Source organism: Pteropus medius, unplaced genomic scaffold (assembly GCF_902729225.1).
Source record: "Pteropus medius unplaced genomic scaffold, Ma_sr-lr_union100, whole genome shotgun sequence".
NCBI lineage: Eukaryota > Metazoa > Chordata > Mammalia > Chiroptera > Pteropodidae > Pteropus > Pteropus medius.
In genome coordinates, this window is record NW_024344434.1 from 3,501,190 (window position 1) to 3,525,674 (window position 24,485).

General features: G+C 32.1%; 1 pseudogene; it reads right to left on the minus strand.

Moving 5' to 3' along the window:
* Positions 1–11,724: 11,724 nt before the first annotated feature.
* On the minus strand, positions 11,725–11,843 carry LOC120610413 (uncharacterized; annotated as a pseudogene).
* Between the last annotated feature and the right edge of the window lie 12,642 nt (positions 11,844–24,485).

The window sequence follows — 24,485 nt, forward strand, 5'->3', positions numbered from 1 at the left end:
ATAAATCTCTTAAAGGTAAATAGATTGTAGGATATTTTGCTTGTTTTATAATCTGAACATCAACAAATTTTACTTTGAAAATTTAATTATTTCACATCCCATAACTGTTTTTTAATGGTTAATTTCTCAAACACCCATAGTATTTTATAAACCTTCAAGACTAATCAGTATATCCCTTCCTCCTCTTACTCCTAACCATATTCTTTCCTTTGAAGATAGAAATCAGCATACCATTTCTTCTGCCTCTCATATTTCCCCTATTGAATTCACCTGGGATTTTTTGTTGCAGATGATAATATGTATTTTTTTGGTTTTATTTATGTATAAACATTTATTTATGCATTATTTATACATCATCATATATTACATACACATAAATAATACACATTGCATATGCATTATTATTACTGATGCAATATTAACTAGGTATTTTACTGGCTATTTTTAAAATTTTATATATTTGTTGTATTTTTTCCTTTGGCTCTAGTACATTTTTTCAGTAACAATTCTTTCAGAGAAGATTTATAGGTTTTTAATTTCTTACTTTAAATTTCCGATTCCTTATAAGTTCTAAGCTGTTATTATTATATCTTAATTAATAGTAGACATGTCCAGGTCACATTTCAAATAGTGGATTGGCTAGGCTTAAAATAACTTTTCCTCAAAATCTGAGAATTTTGCACCATAGTCTTTCCTCATTCAATTTGCTAATGAGACATCAACATACTTTTCCTTCCTATTTTTTCAGATATTTTCCTGCTCTTAAAGCAGTTTAGTGTTTTCAAGCCCATTTCTATATCTAGAAAGTCTGAGTTCAAATCTCTACCCTTAAGCAATTTACAGTTTCTCTTGTAACAGCTTTCACATCAGCTAAAAAGTGGAAATAAAATAACATTTCTGCACATATTCGTTAGGTTTAAATAGTTAAATTCCTAAAAAGCTTCAAGAAGAGTTCCTGACACACATTTAAAGATTAGCATGTATTACCACTTAATATTTCTGAAGATTTTCACCTACATGAGACTGTGTGGGGAACTTTTTCACTCATTCTGTTAGGCTTGTGGATTCCTACAATTTGAAGATCCAAGCTTTTGCTCAGCTCAGAAAAATCATCTATTATGTACTCGATCCTTCTCCTTTCATAGCCTTCTTATCTTTATTAAAATTATATTTGCTCTCCTGATTAATCTTCTATGTCTTCTAACTTTTTAGCACATTCACAATTTCTTCTGTCTTTGTAATTTCCTCCTCTTTGTCTTTTAATTTTTCAAATGAGTTTCACTTATTCCACCTCATTATTTATTTTTATATTGATTATATTTAATTTAAGTAAAATTTCTCCATATATATAATTTTTTCCCATTGCTTTATTTTTATAATGTCCATCATTGTTTTGTGGATACAATAATCTCTCAACTTTATCTTACTTAATACGTAGGTTTTTCTGAATATCTTCTGTTCTCTAATTTTTTTTTTTTCTTGTCTTCTCTTCGAAGTTAGGGTTTTGTTTCTTTGTTCCTTTTCCTTCATGCTATTTATTTTTCTCAGGTGGTTTGTGATTCTTGGTGACTGGTTTAGATTCCTGAAAAGGGTTTGTTTAGGTGGAAGGATTGTTTAAAGGGTCTGTATAAAATGTCAGGAATAGTTTTTAATATTACTCTCTTTAGAATCCATTGATTTGAAGCTGGCAGCAAAGATTAGGATACCCCTAGCTGCCAAAGTAAGGAGTAATCTTCTCTGGCACTAAGACTTAAGTAAATGTTTTTCACTAACAAATCTACATCTCCCCTGCTTCTCTACTCCACTCAATCTGTTTAAATTTTCCTCATACTCCATCCTCTTTCATTGTTCTGTTCATGAACTAAAGCTGACCCCACACAGGCAGTTCATTTCATTTAGGGTATACTTTTGGATTTTCAGAATCTTTTGAAAGGTGATGTCACAATCTCTATTAGTTATGATGTCCAAAACTCCTCTTATTCATTTATTCATTTTATTAATACTTATTGAATAACTTCCATACTAAAGTCCTAAGCCTTGAGTTATATTTCTGCTGAGAAGACCAAAATTCCTACCATATGGTGTTAGTCTCTAGCAAAATATGTCTCAACAGAAGTTCATTTTATTCTCTTTAATTCAAAATAAAACTAAATCTAATGATAAAAGGTCTAATTTTTTTAAATCTCCAATTAAAGTCATGTGCCACAGATTTCATAACTATAAGTTTTTTTTGTAAATACCATAGAATAACGACAAAATGGTTTATGATATTTTAAATTATAAAAAGGTTAGTTTTTACTTATATAGTAAGCATTTAATCTGGTGTGTGTGTATCTTTATGATCACTTCTTTTATTCTTTTTTTTCAAATTCACAGGTCAGTAAAACAGCAGTTCAAAAATGTGTTAATTTTAAGATATGCCAATCATTCTAAAATAAGATTCTAGTTCAGAAAATAAGGCTTCTTTAGATGAATGCTGGGTCAACATTCTGCCAGAATTTATTGTTGAAAAATGAAAATGTCAGTCAATCATCACATATTTCCAAATATCTTGAGACTTAATACTACATAGACTAAGCTTACTGGCGAGGTGCTAAATTTTTATATTTACATATTTTCACCAGATATATCAAAGTAATGGCATTATAGAACTTTCTCAGCCCAGATTAATTCTATCAAAATTAAGGAAAAAAAATAGTTTAAACCTCTGTAGCTAGAGGTTCCATAGACTGGTTCCACCTATTCTGATGTAACTCCATGGACAGTTATAGAATTTAAAGAATAAAGTCATTCTTTCAACTCTTCATCATTCTCCAAGTGAAAACAAAAATGAAAACCATACAAACTCATCTAATTTGTTAATAAACCTTTATTGTTACCTTAGGCCAAAGTAATTTTACCCTCCTCAGAACAATGTACCAAAATAAGCTGATTGCCTTCAAAGTAATGTTTACATGCAAATCAGCTTAAACTGAACTCAGAAAAAAATTCCAAAGAAATTCACCTTGAAACCTAAAACAATATACATAATCTTATATGTAATTTTATGTTTAATCAGATAAATGTATAAAATTTGGAGAATTAAGGGAAGTATGGGCAGGTAAGCATAAGGCATTTTTTTTTTTTTAAGAGCTTTTTATTGGTGACAGTGCAGAACCATGGTGGGGAGGGGAGTGGCCCAATGCCAGCCAGCTCCACTCCCCTGGGGTCAAGTGCAAAATACAAAAAGAGAATCACAAATACAGAATGGGGTGTGGGCTCGGGGAAGTCAATAAACTACTATTATTTTTCTTGACATAGTCCCAATTTGGGAGATTTTATTAAAAATAATTTAACTTTTAATAGCTTTGTATGGGTATTATGCTTGATTTTATCCAAATTCTTACATGAGGCTTAAGTAGGAGATACACTAGTTTTGAAAAACTAAGAGTTACACTATCACAAATATACTATCTCTCTTAAAGTACTTATTTGCTTGCACTCATTATATTTACTTATACAGTATTGTCACCCAATATAGTTTTCATGTCTTTATGAGATATCTATTATTCTAGAGCATTATTGGTTTAGGTAAGTAGATGCTCATATTTTATTGTATATTTTTGCTGAGCATTCTTTGAAATGTTCACACAGGCAAATCACAATTAAAAAAAAATAGCCGTATGTGAGATTAACTTTTTTAACAATCTTGGAAGACAGGACTTAAACCTGTAACACCTAGAGCTGCAAGAAAGGAAATAACAAATTATTTAATTAGGTCATAGTCAATTCTATTTAGTTTCTGGGCTCATGTACTCTACTTACTGCAGACGCAGTAATGTATGATGATGACTGATTGAGAGTGTCGACAGTGTCCCATCCTTTCAAGATATCATTTGAAACTGTTTCTCCAGCTGTCTCCTCTGTGCTACCTGTCATTTTGTTATTAGATTATTTAGAGCCTTGATTCTGGTATATGCTCTCTGCATTAACATGTGATAACAAGATCTTCACGCACTATATACATTCCCATAGTTTCATCCATAGGTCTCTTCTACAAATATTCTTCTCCCAGTCTTCCTATATATCTCCTTTCATTCTCCTTGAGCAAACAGTTCATGAATCCATGTAAATTCAATCTCTCTCTCTCCAGAAAAAAGTAGATAATCAGATGGACTACCTAGAGTTTTAAAGTTTTAGAAAATTTTTCCTCAGCACTGTCTTTCCAGGGCATCCTTGAGTAGGGCTATAGTGCAACTGCCATCCATTTTCAGCTTGCATGAAGTACTGAGCTTATTAATCTATATGTTATCTTAGATTTATCACTTCTTTGTTGGTGAATTCTAAGGAATCTCTTATGTAGCTGTTTGTGTGATCTGACGGAGAGGATTAGAGCGAAAAATGATAAATAACATTGGGAGGCCACTTCTAGGCCACTTCCTATGCAACCTTTTGAGTCCTATGGTCCAATTCAGTAGTGGATGTATTATTTACATACTACAGCTGATTACTGCTGGGCCTCTTCAGTCTGTGACTAGGTGGGTCTGAAAAAGGTAGCTCATGGTAGTTCTGTCTGCACAGTAAATTTGTGCTCCATCATCAGGCAATTGATCTCTACCAGAGCCAATTTTCATGCCAACAGCAGTTTTTTAAAAAGGATCTAATCCTCTGCTTCAGTTTGAATAGTGTTGCTTGAGAACAATAGAAGTTTACGTTATCATTCTTCTTTGATCCTTGCTCTAAAATACATTGTGTCTTTTCTCAACATGGTTACTTCTAAAACCATGGGGTCCACTGTCGGAATGGAAGGGCCTCTTGCATCTCAACCTGAACTTGCTTCAAAGCCCTTACTTGCCCTGAGCCCTCCTCAAAGCTGGAGCCTCACATGTCACCCAATATAGGGTTCAACGGTATCCTTAAGTGTGATATGTGCTGTGTCTAAGACCTACAATGGGCCACAATTTCTTCTTAGTAGTGAGCATTACAAGATGGAATCATTTGTCTTTAGCTTTAAAGGTAAAACCATGTGCTATTAACGATCTCCGTAAATTTATGTCAGATCCCTGGATTTCTCTCTGACTTTCTGCTTTTTATGACAATAAACAATTGTGCCCAACTTTATTTTAGGCTCTATCCTTTCAGAGCCTGTTATTCCTATTGCTATCCTATTGCTTAGTTATGTAAATGCAGCTATGGACTTCAGAAAACATCTGCAACAGGGCTTCTCAGTGATGCAGGGGTGTCTTCCACCAACACATTCTTTGTTGTTTTGAAAAATGGAGTACCCACCAGTATAGTCATCTTCTGGGTATCCCAACCTTGCCTAATATATTCACTGTACCATATGAAATCCTCTGAGTCTTTCTTCTACTACCAGTCACAGTGGCTTGGGTATTTCTAATCCACTTACTGTTGTCTACTGGCTTTCAGTTGCTAGCACTACCTTCAATGGCCTTTTCCAGAGTGTAAAATCTTATAAACTGGAAGAGAGATCCCACAAGAACAAACTAACCTTTATTCAACTTCATGACTTCATGTTTTAGTCCCTTGATCTAGAAGTCTTTCCCCCCATTCTCATAAATACACTCTCAGTTCTTACCTGTATATGCAGGCAATTTCTGTGGCTTATTCAGGGTACAGTCTTCCTCCTTTCAATACCCAGCAGTGGTCTGGCTCCATTATGTTGTTTTAATGGTGTAGTGGCCAAAAGGTAGTCGGGGCAGTTTAAGAGAAATCTCTAATCACCTTATAGTATGGGGATAGCACTGGCCTTCACTAGAGCAGAGTGTATTTATTACTCCAGATGTTCCTAAATTCATATTCCAGGATCTCCTTTCCTTCCAATCAAACTCTTGACTTTGGGGTAGCAGACCTGTTGGGACAAAAAATTCAACATTTTCTAAAGTTTTGCTATAATTCTGATTATGTCCCAGGACTGGCTCTGAGGTTTTCCTGCCTTCCTACTACAGGAGATGACTCAATGCTGCCAAGAAACATTTCTGGTTTTCACATGCAACATTTAATTGCTGATTTATTACCCTCAGTCCTTTTTAAATTTTATATATGGTGTTTATTGCTCTCATCAACATTTATCCAGTTACATTGTCTTATACTTACTATTTTCTGTTAATCATAAATGTCTAAAAATAGTACCCCAGTGCATTTCTCTTTCATGGATACACAATGCAGGACTGGAGAAAACTTGATAAGGCTGTGAGACATGATTTTATATTTGAGAATTTGAAAGACTGGTATAGCTATGCTTGTCTCAGTTCTGTTGAACCATTGATGATGCTATGTCTCTCTGGAGAAAAAAACCCGGAACTAAGATTTTTGTTCTTAGCTAAAATGATTTTGGTCTTCACTTATACTAATATGACTAAGTGAATGTGTATTCCCTATATCATTGCTAAGTTTCACTGCAATAAAAACCTGTGAATATTTTTGGATATGAAAATTTTAAAACACAAAGATCTGTGCTGAGGTAGTTATACATTTAGCTTAATGATTTCTACTGTCATTTAATAAACTGAAATTTAAAATGAGGGAGTGCAAGAAATAGGAAAGTAAGCCAGTTCATTGCTTGTATTATCCTGGAAGGTGCTTTATGACATTTTCTAATGTTTAAAATAAAGTTAAATTGTAATGTGGGGGATATTTGTCATTAGCAGTTTCTCTTCTGGCTTTATGAATTGTCCCTACTCCCAGATAATTACACATCCTGAGGTCCTTTATTTTGGTGCATGGATATTACTAAATATTCTTTATGAAAAAAATAACATTTTGGATAATTTATTTATTCTTTTGAAGTAAAAACTTAAATGAAATATAAATTAACAATAACAATAACCCTTCCCCCAAAACATCTTTTTATTGGTAGGCTAATGCTGCCTAATTAAGCATCTCGAAGCTCAGTGACTAAAACTATGTAGAATTATTATCGTTCTAACAGGCCTCAGGTCAACTGGGGCAGATATGCCTCAGAGTACAGGTCTATGAACCAAGAAGAATGGCTCTGCCTCAAAAGCTTCTCTTCTAAGACTGGTGGAATTTCAGGGAAAAGGTAAGGAACAAGAAACAGGATATGTACTATACAACTTAACTAATAATTTGGGTTATAAATTGACACAGAAATTACATTACATTTAAGACATTTGTGAAAGTCAAAATAGTAAAGGTTATTTTCATTAATTTATTTACTTAACAATTTTTATTTTGTGCTTGTATGTTATATGCCAGGCCCTGTGCTAAAATCCCAGAGATGCAAAGTTAAATGAAGTAGACCCATGCTCTTCCTTTGGGAAGCTTACATTATAATAGTCAAGGATGTATGTTCAAGTTAAAATCTTAAATTCTTCCTTATCAAACTTTTTTTACATATGACTATATTTAAACTTGGATACATTTACATAAGTAAAATTATAGTTCTTTCTATGAAAAAGAGTTAAGACTTTTAACTCTTAAATCTATGAGTACTTAATCTGTAATTAATCTGAATTAGTCCCTCATTTGTGCAATTTTGAGCAATTCACTTACTTTACTCTGGAAAATTTTCTTATAAGTAATATAAGTGTGATTGTTGATCTTGATTATCATAGCTGAAAATATTGTTATTCTTTATGAGTGCCATTTATAGATTAACTTTGTAAGTTTCTACCCTTACCATTTTCACTATTTCTTTAATCAGCGAAGGATAAAAGAAAGGCAGAAAGTAACAGGATTTCCCACTTGCCTTGGCCAGTGATTTTAAACTCCAATGCTTATCACCAGCTAATCTATTTACCAGTGTTGAAAGACCATAGTGCTCTATTAATCTCTTTGGTAGAATCTTATCTGCTTTGAAGAGGTGGATTAAAGATGGTTGCAACTTCTGTCATACCTTTGCCTTAAGTCTAGAGTAATTCAGAGATTGCTTAACCAATAGAATGCAGTAGAAGTAATGCCATGAAACTTCTGGCAACTCTTTAAAGAGACTGGTAAAATCTGCTTTATCCATATCGAAAAGCTATGTCTAATGATACTACAACTCAGAACACAGCTGTCATGCTATCAAAAGCACAAGCCACATGCAGAGGCCATGATGACAGCCCCAGATAAGATCATGATCAATAGCTTTAGCCAAGCTCATAGTTGACTGCCGGCATGAACAACCAGCCAGGTGAAAGAGTCATCTTAGTGTCCTCCTCATCAAATGCTCAACTGATTCCAGCTCAGCTAGTATCTAATTCAAATTGCATGAAGAACACTTGGCAAGTACTTCTTAGTTCATCCTCTCAAACCCCAGAAACATGAGAGATAATAAGAATTTATTAATTTAAGCTATTAAATTTTGGAAGTATTTTATTATGCAGGAATAAATAATTGGAACAGGTATTTTCAGAGCTATTTATTTTCAGTAGGTGCCTTGCCATTTTCTCAGACTTAATTTTCTATTCATAATTTTGTAGTGTTTTCCACAAAGAGATCTCCTCCAATTTCATAAGCTTTAGGTACCCAGGATGTACCCAGTTCTCTTACTTTCTGTAGCTTCTAATCTATTTTCTGGTTTGCATCTTTTGATCTCCCCTTATACATACCCCACGCTACCCCCCCTTAAATGGATCGTGGTTACTTAAAAAGTACTAGTATTCTATAGATACAAAAATGTGCATTCAAATGTCATTATATTACTTTAGCCTGTGACCTTCTCTAAGTTACTTTCTCTGAATTCAAGTTAGCCATCTCTAGGGAAGGTATGTTTCTATATGGTTGTGGGGCAGCTTATAAAAGAAATGTCATATATATCATGGACATGTTTGAAGTTAGCACATGAACATGTTTGAAGTTTATAGTATATATTCAGTAAACATTTGCTTCTCTCTTCTCAGCTATGTCTTCAATGTTATTCCTATTGATGACTGACTTATATAGTGGTACTGATGACTGCAACTGATCCCCACCCCGTCTTTGCCCTACAGTGGGTCCAGGTCATTGAAAACACAAAATCTTCACTTGATGATAGCTCCTTGAGCTCGTTAAGCTTAAGTCTTCCAAATGCCAGAATCTGAGTACTACATAGAAAACTAAAACTCTGGCGGTTGTTTTTAAAAGATATTGCTTCAATGATGTGTTTAATTAACATAATTTATATCAAGTCACACCGATACTTTTACATGTTCTCACACTGAGGCATGTTTATCCAAAATAGACAACTTAATTACTTAAGAAAATTGGTTATATTTGCAGAGCAGGTGTGTTATAAGAAAAATAAACTATAATTATGAAACAAAGAAAGATGGGAAAAATGCCAAATTTTTATTATTTTTGGCTTTTTAAAAAATGTTAATTAAGACATAGAGTCCACAACTATTGTGGAGCTCAGTAAAAATGAAAGAATAAATCTCTTCAATGTGAATCAAAGAAGAGATTCATCTTTTCTGGCTTACTTATCTAGAATTCATAAATCCTGAGAAATTGTTGCCGAGTATCCAGTACATAGTATCAGAGAGAGGGAGTGTTGGCTCTGTTATCATTCACATGGAGAACTTGGGTGTTCAACAAAGAAATTTTTGCTGGGAAGCCATTTAATCAAACTAGGAATGGATATGACAAATTTAATCACTACCAACAACAAATTCTTAGAATTAGATAAGAAAAAGTTATTAAATTTAACCTCAGTCTCTTGTGGTTGTTGTTTTGGTGGTGGTGATTTTAATATAACATTTAATATATCATTACATTTTCTGGTTTTTTATTGAGGTAAAATTGATATATAACATTATATTAACTTTAGGTATACAGCATAATGATTCAATATTTGTAAATTTTGCAAATTGATCACCACAAATAAGTCACCATACATAGTTATAATTTTGTGTGTGTGATGAAGACTTTTAAAAATCTACTTTCTTAGCAAGTTTTAAATATGCAGTACACTATTATTAACTATAGTCTGGTGACCTTTCTGATTCCAGTTTTCTAAGGGAAAATCTTTAGGAGGAAAAACAAAAAGGATGAAAGGGAATGTAGCAATAAATTTTACAAATATGGAGAAAAATATGCCTCTCCCATACAGAGGTCAACTATTTAAATGATAGTTTAAAAAATCCATTATTTTTATCAGTTTTAACTAAATAGTGACCACAGGACTGGTCAGAGCAAAATAAGAAACAATGAGAAATTTCTTTTATTCTTCCACAAATATTTACTGAACAGTAATTATGTGCAGTGTACTGAGCTGTATAGGGTATCAGCCTTGGTGAAGCAGGTCTCCTGACACTTTGATGATGAATTGTGTTTCCTTTGCTCAACAAGGGAGCCCAGGATGCTATGTCTGCTAGCCATAAATACCCATGGGTTGCCTGGAACAGTGGCCCCTGGGGATGGTTGAGGGTGAGAGTCTTTTACAAGTACACCAAACTCAGCTTTAGTCACCAATAGGTTTGGAGAACAGGGGACCCCGATTCTTCTGATCCCTGTTCCTTCCACCTTTGCCATTATTACCAGAGTTTCTAGATGCATTTTTTTTTTTCCTACCAGCACATCTTACAAAGAAAAGAAAAAAGTGAGGAGTACAGCTAATTACATGATACATAAGAGGCACAGAACAGCCAATTGCTCCCAAGTCCTTTTTCACCACATTAGAATACGCCTTAACCCAGATTCAATGTCTGGCTGGAACATCAAAACAAAGGAGCTATTTGGGTTATGAAACATCCTCAATTTACACTTGAATACTTGCAGAGCTTATGTCATATTTTTATGCTTTATAAAGCTCTACATTTCAGTATAACTTATTTAATTTAACAATCAGACCTAGACCTGGTACATCATGCTAGAAACATTTCATAGATAAGGACTATCATTTTTCCAAAGAGATTTAGCCAGTTCATTTTATTCTTTCTTATCCAGATAGGTTGATATAACATAGATTGCAGGTTGTTGCTAATAGGCTTCTTTCCAAATGGGAAAGTTAGAAAGATAGATTATTTTGATGGTTAGATAGATTATTTAGATATAACAAGAGAATTGTTTATTAAGTCTTTAGAACTTTGCTTCCCATTTTTTATTTTAAGAATTGGCTTAAGAATAGAGTGACATAAGTGAAAATCCTGACTCCACCATCTTGGGTAAGTTATTTAAGCTTTACTAGTAAAAATTTCTCATAAATTGTAAGAAACAAAAATATTGATCTCCCAGCATTGTTGTAAGGATTAAATAAAAAATTAAACATTTAGCATATTAGATATTTAATATGATAGATGTTTAATAAATAGTTTTCATTCTTCTCTCCAGCAATTCTCAGTGTTCTCATTCAGATTTATTGGACCACATGTCTGCTTATTCCAGTTATTCATTGCCTCAGGACTTGGTTTTGCACAGCATGTTTTTCTTTCTCATACTCAATACTGCAGTACTCCACATGCCACCACCTAACTGGTTATTCACTTTTTTTTTTTTATATATGGTAGTTCTGATTCCCCAAACAGATTATAATTTTATGAATACTGGAGGCATGGCTAAAGTATTTTTTGTTTTTCCAAATTTCTTGCATAGTACCAAGTATACATACATTGCTATTTACCACTGGCTGATTAATTGTTGATGGAGTAAGTTATATACAGTTTAACCAAGCTCCGATAAAATCTGCATTAATTATTTTAAAAAAAAAAATTTTTTTTTGCAAGGCAACCCTTGGTTGCAAGGACCTTGTCAGCAGATTGCAAGGACCTTGTCAGCTTACAATTCTTTATTTTTTATTTTTCATACCTACAACATCTGGTCTTCCTAGGTGGTCTCCTACCCAATTACTAACCAGGCCCAACCCTGCTTTGCTTCCGAGATCAGACAGGATTGGGCTTGTTCAGGGTGGCATGGTGGTAGACTCATTAATTAATTTTAGAGAAAATTAGCCTATAAATCTTGTTCTCTCTATATAAATTTTAACTTTTTAATATTATGTAATATGAAATTTACAGAGAAGTTGCAAGAACAGTAAAAAAAACTTTGTATTTTTAAGGTAGCTAGAGGTATCATTCTTTCACTCTAAGCACTTTACCTCCTAAGAACAAAAACTCTCTAATAAAAACACATAGCACATAACAAAATCAGAAAATTTAACATTTATACAACGCTGTTATACTATTCTTAACTCATATTCAAATTTTCTTAAGTGTCTCAATATTATCTGTCACTCACAACACACCCTTGGCCATAATCCAATCTGGGACTCCTCTGAATTTAACATCAGGTCAGACATTTTAGGTGTCTGGAACATACCCTCCGCCTTTTTCATTATTTTTAACTTTGAAATTTTTGATGAATACAAACCAAGTTTTTATAGAATACCCATTAATCTGGGTATGTCTGATATTTCTTAATAATTAGATTTTGACTATAGACTTTTGATAGAAATACCACAGAAGCATTGTGTCCTTAGTACAAATTAGATGTCAGGATTTTCATTACAAAGTTATTATATTATCTTTTGTAATTAATAATAATTTTGAGGAAAATACATTGAAACTATGTAAAATTCTTATTATTCAGTGAACACCTAATAGTTTTAGCATTCATTGATTACTCTCTAACTTCATAATCCTTTCCATATTTAATGACATTTTGCTATAAGACAGAAATTTCCAAATTTTCCACCCATCTTTTTTTTTTTTCAGCATAGAGTCATGGATTTTTTTTAAATTAAATAAGTGATAATCCTTCACGACCACCATCATTATTATGATACTTTAAATCATTCCATATTTTCTTAGTGAGGCCTTCAACCCAACTATTATATATATATAGATAGATAGAGATAGAGATAGATAGATATAGATATAGATGATATAGATAGATATAGATATAGATATAGATATAGATATGTCTCCATTCTCTGAGCACTTCTTTACTTTCTGCCATACTGAGCTATCCCACAGTCATAGTATATTTTCCTTTCTTCAGCCCTAAAATTCTTAACTATTTCTGCAAAGAGCTTTGCTCTGAGTGCTAGCTGTGATTCATTGCTACTCGTGGGTCATTGTTTTATATGTTTTTGTCAGGCAGAGCTAGGAATCTGAAAAATTTGATCTCCTTTGTATATAATATATGTACTTTTTTACTGAAGCTTAAAATGCACAAAAAATAGTTCTCCAATTGCTGAGCCATACTACTATGAAAAGCACACCAATTAACTGAAATCTGATATGTGCTTTTGGTTTTGCATGGGGGTGGGGATATACATACAGCAAACTGCATATAACTTAAATACACTTTACCTACAACAATCTTCTTCTGTTGGAGATTGATTGTGTACCTTAAAATTAGCTTGGCTACTTGGATTCTTCAACTTCTCTTTCATTTTTTAGGCACATTCACTGGTCCACCTCCAGCACTATGTGGCTAATTCATGGACTTAACTTTTTAATCAAGAACTATTAGATATGTATTTCAAATCAGTGCCTCTTTCAATAAAAACTATATCAAGCTTGTAGTCTGAGAAGACATAGGTTGGCTCTTTGTATGATCATGTGAGAGTATTTTTAATATTTTAAAATCTAAAGTTAAAATAATATCTTGATTTTTTAAAGTATATTTTCTCATGTTCTTTACAGTGAATTTGGAGAAAGAATATGAAATAAATATCTTTCCCTTTGGTCATCATTACTCCTACATCAGGCAGAATAATTTGATACATCTATTCATTGATATTATTATCCCAATTTTCATTTTATTTATGTAATTTATTATTTATTGAATTTTAAATATATGTTGTTTACACCTAAAATATTTGTTGTTTGTATTATATATATATGTATATATATTTTTTGCCACTTTTATTACAAAGGACACAGATGAGAAGCTAGAAGAAGAGGCACATTGGGTAAGATCGAGAAAAGATCTGAGGGAACAAGCTTCTATCCCTGTGGGATGAGGGTGTATTACCCTCCTGGTATTAGGATGTGTTCTCCAATCCAGAAACTCTTCGAATATTAAATAAATTTTGAAATTTATAATAATTATGTTATTAATTGATGTGTCTATTATATTATAGAAGATACTAAAGGCTCAAAAAATTTAAGATATTAAGTTGGTTTGCTTGCTAGTTTAAAAAGAACAGGGTTTTAGACTCAGATTTAAAAAATTTTTTTTAAATTGCAGTCACTTTCTGTTGATGAATACACTACTTAATTCAGTTACCCATACAAGCAGAGATTTCAGGTGAGAGGAGTGATGAGATTGTTAAAAAAAGATTTTATACATCCCAATTCTAGTTATAAGTATATTTGCTTTGAATTATTATTGTCATAGATGTTAAAGAGAGAATTGTATGATCTCACATATTTTTCCTTTATTTAAAATTACAGTCCTATTGATAATATCAGACAAAATTGAAAATTTATAAAAATAATATTTCCTTTTGTACTCATTTTCAGTGGCATCGGAGACACATATCTAAAGAAAATTTTTTATTTTTCAGTGTTTTTGGAGATATCTCAAGGGATACTTACCACTAGTAGTACCATGATAATTTTTAAATAGTTGTTTTCTCTTTAATTCAGAAGATGGTTGATACAAAATGCAATTATTTTCCTTAGATGAAAATGGTAATCATAAAAATGCTATTCTATCTTTTTGGAGATAATTAACACTTTATCTTAGTTAGATTGCCTTTTGCTTCAGTGATGGTTAATTTATTGTAAATGTTTAAACATTACAGCATGTCTAATTGTCATTAATTTTCAATCTTCTAAAATATTGAAAATAATCTAGAGTGTAGTCTTTAGAGTATGCTAATTATTTTCAATAGAAAAAATTATTTTATTTTTAATTAAATTAATTTAAATAATTGGAATTGGTATTGGGCTCCAGGCTATCAGGGGAAACATCTATAATCTAAATCCTCATGAACAGTCTGAATTTGTCACCATAAAAATATCAATAAAAAAAGTCAATGCCCTCACAAAATGTGAATAAAAGTTATAATTAAAATACAAAATCTAGCAGTCAGTAAACAGGATCATTAAATAAAAATAAAGATTATTATGCAAACCCACCAAACAAGAATGATATAAAATATTTATAAAGAATCAAAATTGCATATGGATATAATTAGAAAGGATAATACCCAAACAGAAATCACTTGAAAGGAAAATTAACATAAATATGAAAATAATCCAAACAATGGAACAGAATCAAGGGAACTGAAACAGACCTACACGTAAGAAGAAATTTGACATATGACAGAAGTGATATTGCAATTACTCTGAATGATGTCCTCTACAACAAATGATACTGGGATAATTGAACATTCACATGGAAAAAAAGTTATATTTTGTCTTCCCTTTACACTATCACACACTATCATGCAAATCAATTTCATGTTCATCAAATATCAATTATAAAAAAGCAATATTTAAAACTGTTTTGGAAGAAAATTTTTGAGAATATAATTATTACTTTTGGTTATAGAAAGAATTTTTTAACCATATTAAAAAAAAAACAGAACTGACTAATATATTTAATTTTATTAAAATTGAGAGGAAAAAATTAAAATAAATTTAAAGAAATCAAATTTACAGTCAACAAGAAAACTGTTCATCTAGAACCACCATGGAGAAATAAAAAGACAAATCATGGTCTTGTGCAAGGATCTACAGTCTATCTAACAATTAGTAGTAGCAAGAATATATATTTTAAATTTCGATGAAAAATTACATTAAAAATGTTAAACACATGAATAGACAATAGAGAAACATATATGGCTAATAAAATATGAAAAGATGCAGAATCCCATTACTAAATAGCAAAAGTTAAACTCGTAACTATATACTGTTATAGACCATTCATATTGACAAAGGAATTTGGTAATATTAGGTCCAGATGAAGGTGTGGTGCATAGGTGCTATTAGACATCATGATGAGAACACACATAATAAAACAAATTTGAACAATTTTTATCGATTGCACTGGGACACACACAGCATAAAAGTGTATAGTCGACCCTTAAACAACAAGTTTGAACTATGCGGATCTACTTATACACAGATTTTTTTTCAGTAAATATGTGGGGAATTTTGTTTTTAGAGAATTGCTACAATTTAAAAAAACTGGCAGATTTCAATTTTCTTAAATGTTTTGAGACTTGTTTTGTGGCTTAATATGTGGTCTATCTTGAAAATTGTTCTATGTGCACTTGAGAATAATTGTACAGTCTGGGGCTGTGGGATGAAATCTTCTAAATATATCAATGAAATCCATCTGCTCTAATGAGTAACTTAAGACTACTTGTCAATTTTCTGTCAATGGGGTGTTAAAGTTCCCTACTATAACTGTATTACAGTGGATCTTTCCTTTTATTTCTGTTAATATTTGCTTTATATATTTAAATGTTCCTATGTTTGGTGCATATATGTTAGGAAGGGTTATATTCTCTTGTTGGATTGAACCCTTTATCATTATGAAATGTCCTTCTTTTCTCTGATTATAGCCTTTATTTTAAAGTCTATTTTGTCTAGTATATGTATGGCTACCTCAGCTTTTTTAAAGTTTCCATTTTCATGAAATATCTTCTTCCATCATACATGGACAATGACAGCTATCTCTCCAACCTTCATTTTGAAGCCATACAACTCAGTTTTCTACCTGTATATCTCTGGCTCCTTCTGAGTCATTGTCCCATCACAATTGCCCAGGGTGAGTGCCTGGGAGTGAGTGTGCCTGTTGTCAGGCCCTTTAAGAGGACACATGGGTTTCCAGCCCTCTTCTGTCTTACCACAGGGGCAGAATCCCTGCTGATTTTCATAACCAGATATTGTGGAGGCTCCTCTTCCTGGCTGGGGAGCCCAATGTGGGGGTGGTACCCCTCGCTCTTTAGAGGGGACCTCTATAGCTAAGATATCCCTTTCAATTTTCAACTGCCACATGTGAGTGTGGAGCCAGCCCATTCAACATCTCTGCTCATCCTACCAGTCTCCATGTGCTTTTTCTTTATATCCTTAGTTATAAGACTTCTGTTCAACTAGTTTTATGATGATTCTCCAGGTTATTTTTTCTATAATTTAGTTGTAATTTTAATATGGTCAGGGGAGGAGGTGAGCACAGTGTTTACCTACTCTGCGTCTTGACCAGAACTTTCTCATATTTTTTTTAACATGAAAATATATCTCCAAAAAACAGATTTCATTTTTACATATGTTCTTTCTCTAAGCAAAATGAATAATGTTTACAATAAAAATAAAGTATAAATAAACATAGCAAAAAGATAAATTACACTTGAATCCACCATCTAAGTTAGAAATACATTACAAATATAGTTAAAAACAATCCCAGGCATTTCTCTTTTATCACATATATTGCCTTTCTTCCTTCTAGACAAAACATCTGTTCTGAATTTCATGGTTATTAGTCTCATTTTTAATATATAATTAACCCTTCAACAACATAGGGGTTAGGTACACCGCCCCCCACATAGTTGAAATTCCATGCATAACTTTTGACTCCCCAAAAACTTAACTACTAATAACCCACTGTTTTTATGGTAATAACTAATAAAATAGACTAGTACCTACACATATCTTATGCACGTACTGGCATAAAAACAGACACATAGATCAATTGAACAGAATAGAGAGCCTAGAAATAAAATCAGGTTTATATGGTCAATTAATCTATGACAAAGGAGGCAAGAATGTACAATGGAGTAAATAAAGACAGCTTATTTAATAAATGGGGTTGAGAAAACTGAACAGATATATGCAAAAAAAAAAAAATGAAACCGAACCACCTTTTTACACCATATACAAGAATAAACTCAAAATGAATTAAAGACTTAAATGTAAGATCCCAAACCATAAAACTGTTAGAAGAAAACATAGGCAATAATCTCACTGACATTCTTCTTGGTAATATATTTTTTGCTATGTCTCCTTGGGCAAGGGAACCAAAAGAAATATAAACAAGAAGGACTATATCAAGTTTAAAAGATTTGCATACTACAGGAAACCTCTGACAAAACAAAGATATGGAAAAGATATTCACCAATGATACAGCAAATAAGGGGTTAATATGCAAAATTCATAAGAACTTACACAATCCAACACCAAAAAAAAAAATCCAAACAATCCAATTTAAAAAATGGCAGAGGATCTGAATGTATATTTCCCTAAAGAGTTCATACAGATGGCTAATAGATGAAAAGATGCTCATTATCACTAATCATCAGAGAAATGAAAATTAAAACTAAAGTGATATATGATTTCATACCTGTCAGAACAGCTATCATCAATAAATCAACCAACAACATGTATTATTAAGGATGTGGAGAAACAGGAACCCTTACACAAAGGGACTGCAAAGTAAATACAGCCCCTATGGGAAATAGTATGAAGGTTCCTCAAAAAATTAAAAGTAGAACTACCTCATGACCCAGCAATTCCAATTCTGGGTATTTATCCAAAGAAATCCAAAATACTAATTCAAAAATATATATGCACCCCTATGTTCATTGCAATATTATTTACAATAGCCAAGGTATAGAAGCAACCTCTAAGTGTCCATCAATATATGATTGAATAAAGAAGAGGTGGTACATATATATATATATATATATATATATATATATATATATATATATATATATATATACACAATGGAATATTATTTGGCCATAAAACAAGAAAGAAATCTTTCCATTTGTGAAAACATGGAGGAATCTGGAAGGTAATATGCTAAATGAAATAAGTCAGACAGGAAAAGATAAATACCATATGATTTCACCTACATGTGGAATATGAGGAACAAAAGAAGCAAATAAATGAAAACAAACTCATAGATACCTAGAACAAACTGATACCTAGAACAAACTGATGGCTGCCAATTGAGGGTCTGGATGAAAAAGGTGAAGGGATTAAGTACTAATTGGTTGTTTCAAAAACAGTCACAGAGTTGTAAATACAGCATAGGGAATATAGTCAACAATATTGCAATAATTATGTATAGTGCCAGGTGGGTACTAGACTAATTGAGAGATCACTTCCTAAATTATATAAATGTTTAATCACTGTGCTGTACACTTAAAACTATTATAAAATAACTTTTAAAGTCAACTGTTACTTGCAAATTATTTTCTCATTCTAACAAAATCGTTGTTTTTTAGTTTAAGATTGCTAAAATCAATTTCTATTTTCCAGGTAATAACAGTAACAGAGACACCACACCTATGGCTCCTGTATTTAAATCTGCTCTCAACTCTTCTATGGCAGCAAGTCATCTTATTAAAGCATTGACCTTGACTTTATCATTCACTAGGGGCGTGTGATTTAATACCCTGTGCTCCAGATCTTCTTTGGAAAATGAGGAAGCTGACGAGGGAGGCCAAGATTCAAATTACTGCCCTACTATCCATCAGATGTGTGATGCTAAGCAAAAATCTTAGCTTCTCTGTGTCCATTTCTTTACCTATAAATCAGAATTACTAATTCCTCACTCTAACAGTCATAATGACAATTGCTTTTTTTTCTGTTTGTGTCAATATGTGGATTGGCTGATACATGACAGATGACCAGTTCTTCAACTTGTGCTATATCTCTGTAACCACTTAATAAGTTGGCCCAGGCTTTGAATACATTTCCATCTTACAAAGGAAAGACTACCCAATATTTATGAATTCGTCACTTTTGTATGAGAAAACTTTATGAAATTGAGTATTTGATGTTTTGTCTTGTCTAACAATGAACGAGCTTTTATAATGTATGTGAAAACAATAAAACAAGAAGAGCTAATTAAAGGAGTGGTCATCTCATTTTTAATTAATTAATTAATTTTACTTTAATAATTGTTTTACGTTAATAGGAGCTGAAATAAAAAGAAATTAAGAAGAACTTAAGCAATACATCGAAAAAGTAGTACCCAATCCATCTTTAACTATTTTGGGTGATTTCATATTTCTGTTACTAGAGATAAGAAACCTCAACAATTCTAATTAGATACGACTATTTGTTATCTTTCAGATAGTGGAAATTAAGATACCATACAGCCGTTTTAATATGTCAAACTAAACTGATTCAATCTGCCATTCAGCTTTTTCTCAACTAAGTACAGTGAGCTGAGAGAAGTAGCTATGCTAGATGTAATTCTTCAGAAAGAGGTTCATGCTGCGCTAGGACTTAATCTCTCATTTATGTAATTATTTCTGTTCTATTAAAAATATAAACACTTTTTTACTTGTGCTTCCCATTATCATTCATTGTGCCCTTGGCAGAAATGTGCTTTTGGTAGAAATGCCCCACTTCCTTCTTCAGCCCAATGAAAGCTAGTCATTTGTCAAAATGATAGAGAAAATAAACAAAAGCAAAAGTGAATTTTTTGAAAATATCAATAAAGTTAATAAATCTCTATCCAAGGTAACCAAGAAAAGAAGAAAGACAAAAATTACCAATTTCCGAATAAAAGAGAGACAGTCACTGCTAATATCATAGATATTAAAATGATAAAGGAATAATGTGAACAATTCTAGGCCCCAAAATTTGAAAATAGATAACTGAGGTGAAAAACTCATTCCTTGAAACACACAAACCACTGAAACTCAAAATAATGTCAAGTATGAGAGGGTACATGGTCCACCATTCTTAAATATGAAGACAGATTATATATGTATGTGTGTACATATACAAAGTATATAATATATTAATATATTAACATATATTAATATAAAATTTTACAAACCTGTATATGTAATGATGTAAAATCTATATATGTGTTGTTAATAATTGGAACTGAGTAAAATTTATTTTAAAAAAATAATAACTCAATTCTAGTTACTACACTTAAAGCCCATGGACTGTTGACTTGAATTTCACTTATCAGACTGTTCATCTAAAGAAAAAGACCATATTGTCTCTCACTTATTCTTTAATCTCTAAAGAGGAAGCAGGAAGGTTTCCCACTATTTTTTTAATGCCATCTCATTCATAACAACAAATGCTCTTCCAAAAGGAAAGAATGAACAGTAAGGGTAATTATTAGATTATGACAATGACTGTTACTTTTCACATGTTTAGGGCAGCAATCCCCAACATTTTTGGCACCAAGGTCCGGTGCTCCTATGAGAATCTAATGCCAATTGATCTGAGCTGGAGCTGAGGAGGTGATGCTAGTGCTGGGAATTGGCTTCAAATACAGATGAAGCTTCAGTTGTTCACCTGCCTGCCACTTACTTCCTGCTGTGCAGCCTGGTTCCTAACAGGCCATAGACTAATACCGGTCCACACCCCCGGGCAGTTGGGGATCCCTGTTTTAGGGGACTGATACCTTGAGCCAAGAAATACAATAAGATAAAATGATTACTAATTGAGGTAGGAGGAAGGCTAATAAAGTGATGTAAGAATTATAATTCATTCATTATATTATTATTCCCCAATAAATCCACTAGCAAACAAAAACAGGAAGGAGAAATCATTACAAATTTAAATCCACCATGCACGATTCAATAGGTTACTGTTCATTTGTTTTAGCGACATTCTTGGATATCTTATCTATATTTTTGGACCTCTATATGTTTTATTGAAAGATGTTAGTGATAAAATAATAAGTATGATAATGAGTATATTTTATACAAGATAAGATATGAAAACATTTTTCAAAACAACTCTAACATAACATTATCCCCTGTCATTTTTCTGTAAGTGCATAACATGTGAAATGAAAAGACTTTCTGCATTTACTTCGGGTTATGATGCATAAGTGAAAATGACATATATAAAAGACATATTGGATGTGGCAATTTATCATGAAATGGTTTTAATATGCAGATGTAACCCTAATTAAAAATACAATGTATCTTATTGGTTGCTATTATTCCACCATGATGTAGCCTATTCATCAGTAAAGATGAGTGGACTGTTTTAATTCTATAAATACAAATATTCTGATCAATTTTGTTGATTTATAATTGTCATCAGGTTTTGAAACAAATGCTTTACCTCTTTTTCATTTTTCATTGCCATTTCTGCTGATACAGATAAGGTGAAAACCTATATTGAATTACTGCTTTTGTCCACTTTTGTCTTAGAATATCAGTGAGATGCTTTATTCATGTGAAAACAATATTTAAAGAGACGCATATTAATTCAATAGTAAAAACATAAAAACAAAATTTTTAATGCTGTACATCTTAATTAAAGCATTGAGATAGATAACATAATATGATGCAGAATATGGATAGGAAAAATAAATTGTCCATGCTCATCATGAAATCCGTATATGGTAGGATACTATTATTACCTCCAAAGATCTTTTCAGGTGAGAAATATGCTACAAATATAACATATATTAATAACTAAATCAACATATAGGGAACATAAAGTCTTCATGAACATTAAATATATAAACACAGTTTAAAGTCAGAGAGTTTGGGGAGAGATAATCTGCTGGGCTTCACATAGCATCTTTTTAAATAATGTATGTGCCAGTACTTCAGACCATATTTCCTTTATGATTCATTCTTTTAAATTTAAACATCTATTTAAAAAATTTTGAAGAGCTCCGTCTTCATTATATTTCTCTATTTCAAATATGCTGGTATACTTTTTTCTGAACTATAATTTATGAGGTAGTACAATAATGCTTATTAATATAACAGAATTCTTAAGGTTGTAGAAAAAGAAAACCAAAAACCAAAAACAAAAACAAAAAGCTAAGTCCTTTGGGTATTCAGAAAAGAGAAATTGCAGAACTAGATATTATAGAAAGGAAGAACATAAACATCTAACTTCTGCTATTAACATCGTTGCTATTTATCTGCTCTAAGAGTTTCTGACATTGTAGAACAATTATATCATGCATATGATATTCTTTTTGTAAAACCAATAATTTTGAAAAATGTTGATAAACATTTCAGGGGTTCTCCTCCAGTAAAAATGGGTAGCAAAGACTCATACATTGGTAATCTGTAAGACAGAAATTAGGCTGAGAATAAATATTATTGACAGTACTAATCCTTGACAATGATGAGGTAAGGAAACGCCTATAACAGAACTCATGCTATATAAGAGTTAATGTGTTCCTAGATCCACAATCCTCACCTCCGAAACCCTCTACAAATCCCATCTTCAAAAATACTATATAAATTTCCCATGTAGGCCTTACGACTCATGCAATTAAAAACAAATATTGTTAAAAAAAAAAAATTAAAGCATAAGGATCATGAGTTTACAAAGAGTCTAGCCACCAAGACTAAGAATTAATATAATAAAATACTGATTTAGACTACCAAAGACCAAAGGTGTTAGAATTGTCAGTTAAGAAATATAAAACAGCCATTTATAGTGTTTAAGAACATAAGGGATAAAATCTCAAAGATGGACAACTTAAAAAGAGTTTTTTATATATGAATGCATCAGAAAAATAAAAGCAAATGGAACTACTAAAAATAATACTTACACATTTAAATGAACATTCAAAACGTTAAACAGATTAAACGCTGATCAAGAGAAATATAATATACAGGAAGATGAATAAGAATAAATTACCTACAATAAACTCAAAGAAATGGTAGAAAGAAATGAAGTCTTCTTAATGGAATTAGGAAGTCTTGAATATGTACAGTTGGAGTCCTAGAAGGAGAGAATAGAAGATTGCAGTAGAGGAAATACATAAACATAAAATTTTTGGATTTTTAAGAACTAGGGAAAAACATAACTTTACATTTTCTGCTCGCACCCACGCACCCGCGTACCCATGCCCGCGACTGCGCTCCACTGTCTAGGATGTCCAGTGCTAAAATATATCTGGCCTCCATACACAAAATGTTAGGAATTCTTCCAAATCATTATGATATCCCAAAACTCTGTGATATATTTCCACATTCAAAGGGAATAATATATCCTTTGCTGAAAAACCACAGTTCTAGACTTAATAGAAGGTTATAAGATTTGACATCATAATCAGGAATCCACGTTTTAAAAGTGATTACAGGAGCATTTAAAATAATAGAAAGTGAAGATTTGATTTGTAAAATTTAATTTTAAAATTTGAAAGTAGTGATATTCAAAAAATATAGTTACTAGAACTATGTACATCACTTCTGTATAGATGTGCTACGAAATTCTATCAAATTCAAAAGCCTAATAGATCCAGGTCAGTGTAGTCAGTCTAGTGCTGTCTTTACTCTTATGTCTTCCAATTTCTTGTAGAACTGTGTTGCCTGAGTCACCTAGAAGTATGGCTCATTAAAATATTGCTGTATCTAGCATGAGTGAACCTTTCATGCAATGGGCTTGTTGGAATGGCAGAGGATAGCGGGGCTTCCCTGAGCTGTCAAGAACAGATTTAATAGCTATTTGTGTACCTGTTTGACAATAAATATTTTCAAGTTTTGAGAAAACTATTATTAAACTTCTTTTTATTCTAAGTTATACTTGTTAGTAGAAGAATCAAGTAAATTCTCTCCACTTATAATTGTTAGGGTCTACAGATGTTTACCAAAAGAACTCAAAATCATTGAACGACCAAAATAGCATAGGTCAGTTCAC